Here is a 6,000-nt window from a genome sequence, read left to right as displayed (position 1 = left end):
GATTTGATAACTCACTCAATCGCTTAAATAAATATCAAAAGTTTTGAATTATATTTTATGTACGTAGTAATTTATTAACTAATAATAAATTTTTAATTAAATAAAGTTTTGATTTAAAGGTCGATTAACCTGACAGGTCAAGGACTAATCCGTCGCGGATCTGAGTTTTATTTAAGGGTATATTGTTGGCCAATGAATTGCTACATGTACAAGGTGGGATTCTAATTCCCAACACTTACTTAAGCGGATGAGTGAATTAACCACTCGACCAACCCAAGTTGGTTAAATAAAGATATAGATATAGATGCTGTTAAATACTTTTTTATTCTTTTTAAGTTATTATGAGCAAGGAATAGCAAAATTGTTTATCATCAATTCACCATACTTATCTTAACATCAATTTATATTTTATTTGTTTGTTAATATTGAGCATGCGCACCTTTTCTTTTAACTATTGATTAGGATATGGATCTCTGAGTTGAAAAATAAAATTGAAAAAAAAAAATTAATCCGTCATTTCTCCAATAATAATACCTCCAATGTAGAATTTATGTTGACTAATCATTTCCTTAAATGAGAATGAAAAGGAGGTTATTTTTCTGCTGTGGAAGACAGGAATTTGATGTGTCACTATAATTCTATAAACATATAAAAAACCGTTACTTATTCTTTCCATATTTAATTGGCAGTAGCACCTCTTATGTAAACCTGTAAGTTATAGGTTGAAGGGGAAAAAATCTCAAAAGTAAAGGTAGAAAAGAGACAGACGAAATGTATCTTACCATTTTTATTTCCTTAAATTCATTACAAATTCAAATTTTTGTTTGAAATTATTCAATATTTCATAAACTTGACAACATTATTATCAAATTGTTTTGATAAATTAAAGGGGTTTAAAGAATAGAATTTAAACATTATTTAAAGTTTATGAAATAATTATAACTCCAGCAAAATTATTCATATATGCTCGTGGTTAATGAAAATTGGAAAAGAGATCATCCATAGATTTAATAGAAAAACTCTCTGTTTTTGTTTCTTTTTTCATTTTTTGGAATTCCATTTCACAAATTGAAGGAACTCATTTGTTTTTCAAAAACATTATATATACGTTAAAAGTTTTAGTTATTAAATTAGATAATATATATATATTAAAAATATATAAAATAATACATATAAATAAATGACAATTGATTTAATAATTAATTTTTTAAATATATATAAGATAGCGTTTTTTCCCCTCATATTCCACAATGATATTTCTTTGATTCCACTTCAAAATTAAAAAATCTAAAATCGTACCAATAATATACATGATGAAGAGGCACGTGACTATGTGCATCGAATCTATGTTTTTTACTACTATCTTTCTAAAAGTTAATATAAAAAATCCACTCAAAATCATTAAAAATAGACATTTCATTCTTCACTCTTATGTCCACTGAAAGGGTTTGCGCTAAGAAGATTTTTTAGCAAGAAAAAATAGTTGGTGTTTAGGTGGAGATTGGAGAAGATTCAATGCGCCAGACCGTAGATTCTTGTACGTTGTACCGAGCAAAGTGACCTCAGTTCATGAACTCAACCCCGTTTGATCTTGTCGTCCGTACAATTAGCTAGCTAGGTTCATGAACTCAGCTTAAATAACTAATAAGCAAAAATGTATTGGGCCACTATAATGCAAAAGAAGGTTGATTAGCTTTCTCTAAGTTTGGATTTAATAACTAGACTCAATAATTAGACAATGACAGGGGGACAGGCAGTATCATTATCGTACCATCTTTTTCATCTACTGATTGATTTTAATTTCAAGAATAAAAAGAGGATGTGATTGAAAATTTATATAAATAAAATTAAAATATATAATTAATTAATGACATTACAAAATAAAATATGATAAAAATCTTTAATTAATCGTTTTCTTATTACTTATCACCTCTTCCTTATCAACATTTATTGCTCAGATCGATGATGTCCTTTTTATTCTATACAATTGACTAATGTTTAGTAGTTCAACATCTAAAACAATTGACAGTAATAAAAATAAATATTTTAAGAAAAAAATTTCAACAAAATAAGATTCCCGCTGCCATAATATTATAGTCCCTAATATCCTAAAATCACAAACCATAGTACTAAAGATGGATTCAGAAATATTATCATAGAGGTTAATAATATATATAATATTAAAAAATTATACAAAAAATTATATAATATAAAATATATTACAAAAATATATCGATAGAGAATATATTTTAAAATATAAAAAATATGTATGTATTTTTTATTAACGAAGTGGTCGATTTTTCGTATCATAAAATTCATCGATAATAGAATATGTGTCAAATTTTTCAGCAATTTTTTTAATATAATTAAAAGACAATTAGCAAGAAATTCATCTTTCATTTTGTTTCTGAATTATTCTTCACAATATTCATAGCTGAAAAAGATTTCTCACTTGTAGTAGTTAAAACATAAAAAATTAATACCAAATGAATAAAGAAAGACGCTTACAAGAAGAAAAAAATCCACTTTATGAGATTTGAAAAATTTTATTTAATTTAAAAATATTAGTAATAATATATTTTCAGATTTTTTTAATATTATTACTTACTTTTTAGATATTAGAAATCATTAATATTTAAGTTAGATTTGACTTTTATTTATATTTAATTAAATACTAAATAAATTTATTAAAAAATTAAATCATACTTAATAACTTATTACTATTAATCTTTTTTTTTTTAAAACTGGGCCTCGCCCTGACTCCCCCGTATGTCAGTCCCTGCATAGTACCAAAATAAATCAAACGTTTAGCTAATATTATCAATACTAACAAAATTACTTTCATGATTTTTTTGAGTGATTTTAACACTCCAAAAATTTGATCATTGTTGTAAAATAAATAAAAGATATATTAAATATAAAATAAAGATGTATAAATAGAAGACTCTAGCATTAATATAATTAGCTCAAATATATATATATATATATATATATATATATATATATATATATATATATATATTGTAATGTGTATATATATAAAGATAGAAAGAAGTATTAAAAGTAAAGAGATAGAGAATTGCATTTGTTTATTGTTACTGTGTATAAAGCCTAAGTTCATTCCTCTATTTATACAAATTCAAGGTTCACTTTTTCAAAGGTTGGAAAGCATGCACCGCACATTCTTTAATGCTTGTACTTTTCAATAGTACTTGAATACAGGAAAGAATAATGCTGAGTAGACATTGAATGGATATGGACATCCATATTGTAACACTCCCCCTTGGATGTCCATTTAGGATTATGCCTCATTAAAACCTTACTAAAGAAAAATCCAGTGGGAAAAAACCTTAGTAAAGGAAAAAGAGTACAATATTCTTTGTGATGAAAACTGCCTCATTAAAAACCTTGTCAAGAAAAACCCAATGGGAAAAAACCGGACCAAGGAAAAAAGAGTACAGTCTCCCCCTCATGCCGACATCATTTAATGTCTCGAAATCGGCGCATCCCATCTCATGTACCAATCTTTCAAAGGAGGATTTTGGGAGTGACTTTGTAAATAAATCTGCCAGATTGTCACTTGAGCGGATCTGTTGGACATCAATTGTCCCTTGATTTTGGAGATCATGAGTGAAGAAGAATTTGGGAGAAATATGCTTTGTTCTATCACCTTTGATGTATCCACCCTTAAGTTGAGCAATGCATGCTGTATTATCTACAAATAGGACAGTTGGAGCTATCTTATGATCAATCAGTCCACATGATGACAGAATATATTGAATAAGACTTCTGAGCCAAAAACACTCGCGACTAGCTTCATGAATCGCTAGTATTTCGGCATGATTAGAAGATGTTACAGCAATCGTCTATTTCGTGGACCTCCATGATATAGCTGTACCTCCATATGTGAACAGATATCCTATTTGAGATCTCCCTTTATGTGGATCAGACAAGTATCCAGCATCTACATAGCCAACTAATTGTGACTTGGATCCATATGGATAAAACAATCTCATATCAACCGTTCCATGAAGATATCGAAAGATTTGTTTGATTCCACTCCAATGTCTTCTGGTTGGAGAGGAACTATACCTTACTAGTAAATTCACAGCAAATGATATATCGGGTCGTGTATTATTAGCAAGATACATTAGCGCTCCAATGGCGCTAAGATATGGTACTTCTGGACCAAAGATATCTTCATTTTCTTCTTTAGGACGGAATTGATCCTTTTCCACATCCAAAGATCTTACGATCATTGGGGTACTTAATGGATGTGACTTATCCATATAAAATCTCTTCAAGATCTTTTCTGTGTATGTTGTTTGATGAATAAAGATCCCACTTTTTATATGCTCGATCTGCAGGCCGAGACAAAACTTAGTCTTTCCAAGATCTTTCATCTCAAACTCTTCTTTTAGAGATTTTATAATTGTTGGAATCTCTTCAGGAGTTCCAATAATATTTAAATCATCAACGTACACAGCAATTATAATGAACCCAGATGCAGATTTCTTTATAAAAACACATGGGCAGATATCATCATTCTTGAATCCGTTTTTGGCCAGATACTCAGTAAGACGATTATACCACATTCGTCCAGATTGCTTCAGACCATATAAAGATCTTTGCAATTTGACTGAGTATAACCCTTGCGAATATTCATTGGATGGTTTAGATATCTTTAGTCCTTCAGGGACTTTTATATAGATATCCCGATCTAATGAGCCGTATAAATAGGCTGTTACCACATCCATTAAATGCATATGCATTTTATGATATGCAGATAAACTGACCAAATAACGCAATGTTATCGCATCCACTACAGGGGAATATGTTTCTTCATAATCTATACCGAGCCTTTGTGAGAAACCTTGTGCCACAAGTCGGGCTTTATAGCGCACAACTTCATTTTTCTCATTTCGTTTTCTCACAAATACCCACCGGTATCCAACAGATTTTACATCTTCTGGTGTACGGACTACAGGTCCAAAGACTTCACGTTTTGCAAGTGAGTCTAATTCAGCCTTCATGGCTTCTTTCCATTTTGGCTAATTATTTCTTTGTCGACATTCTTCGACTGATCTTGGTTCAAGATCCTTACTTTCATGCATGATATTTAATACCACATTGTATGCAAATATTTCATTGACAATTGTCTTATTTCGGTTCCATTTCTTTCCTTTAAAGACATAATTTATCGAGATCTCGTCATTTTCACAATTTTCAGGTACCTGAACGTCTTCTGGCGTTAACACTGTATCAGAATTTTGGACAACTACAAGTGTCTCTACTATGTCTTTTTCAACAGGAATATTATTATTTACCTCTTTTCTCTTTCGGGGATTTTTGTCTTTGGAACCGACAAGCCTGCCATGCTTCTGGCATGTATTTGCTTCGGTGGCAATTTGTCCAACTGGGACATCAATTCGAATTGAAGCATTTTTCGCTGGTATATACGACTTGGTTATCCTCTTTGTATCGAAAAATGCATCAGGCAATTCATTTGCTATTCTTTGCAAATGTATAATCTTTTAAACTTCTAGTTCACATTGCCCTGATTGAGGATCTAAATGCATCAATGATGATGCATTTCAATTAAGTTCATTTTCAGGAAGCTTATTCTCTCCCCCTAATGTTGGAAATTTTGATTCATCAAAATAACAATTCGCAAACCGGGCTTTAAACACATCTCCAGTTTGTATCTTAAGATACCTCACTATAGAGGGAGAATCATATCCAACATATATCCCCAATTTTCTTAGGAGTCCCATTTTGGTGCGATTAGGTGGTGTAATGGGAACATATATCGCACACCCAAATATTCTTAAATGAGAGACATTTGGCTCCTTGCCAAAAGCTAATTGCATAGGAAAGAACTGATGGTAACTCGACCTCAAACGAATAAGTGCTGCAGCATGTAAAACAGCATGCCCCAAACCGAGGTTGGGAGATTTGTTCTCATAAGTAAGGGTCTAGCAATTAATTGGAGGCGTTTAA

The sequence above is a fragment of the Arachis hypogaea genome, chromosome 20 (assembly GCF_003086295.3).
Source record: "Arachis hypogaea cultivar Tifrunner chromosome 20, arahy.Tifrunner.gnm2.J5K5, whole genome shotgun sequence".
NCBI lineage: Eukaryota > Viridiplantae > Streptophyta > Magnoliopsida > Fabales > Fabaceae > Arachis > Arachis hypogaea.
This window is presented reverse-complemented; position numbering follows the sequence as displayed.